This window comes from Nannochloropsis gaditana (assembly GCF_000240725.1).
Source record: "Nannochloropsis gaditana CCMP526 unplaced genomic scaffold scaffold424, whole genome shotgun sequence".
NCBI classification, from domain to species: domain Eukaryota; class Eustigmatophyceae; order Eustigmatales; family Monodopsidaceae; genus Microchloropsis; species Microchloropsis gaditana.
This window is the reverse complement of record NW_005803529.1, coordinates 12,208-12,550: the sequence shown is the minus strand read 5'-3', so window position 1 is coordinate 12,550 and position 343 is coordinate 12,208.

The window sequence follows — 343 nt, the reverse complement described above, 5'->3', positions numbered from 1 at the left end:
TCTAGCCTGTTAACACGCTTTTGATTGATAATGAGATACTCCCCACATGGTCGCCGTCACTTTCAAGCAGGAAAGGCACATCAAAGCCGGGTGTGGCCAGCACACACGCCCACACACCCCCAAAAGGGGACTGGAGAAAGGGGAGGCTTACTACCTCACGCAGGCTTTCCCCCCCTCGTGTACGGACACTGATAGCTAGCACGGCAGTGAGCTTAGCGCCGTATCGAGCACACGATAAGATAAGGCAGCCCCGTGCTCCTCCAAACCTCTGCACGCGTGCGTTTCCTCTTCCTGAGGCCGCCAGGATCCATTTGCCCACCCAGCCGGGTTCTCACCTCCCCTT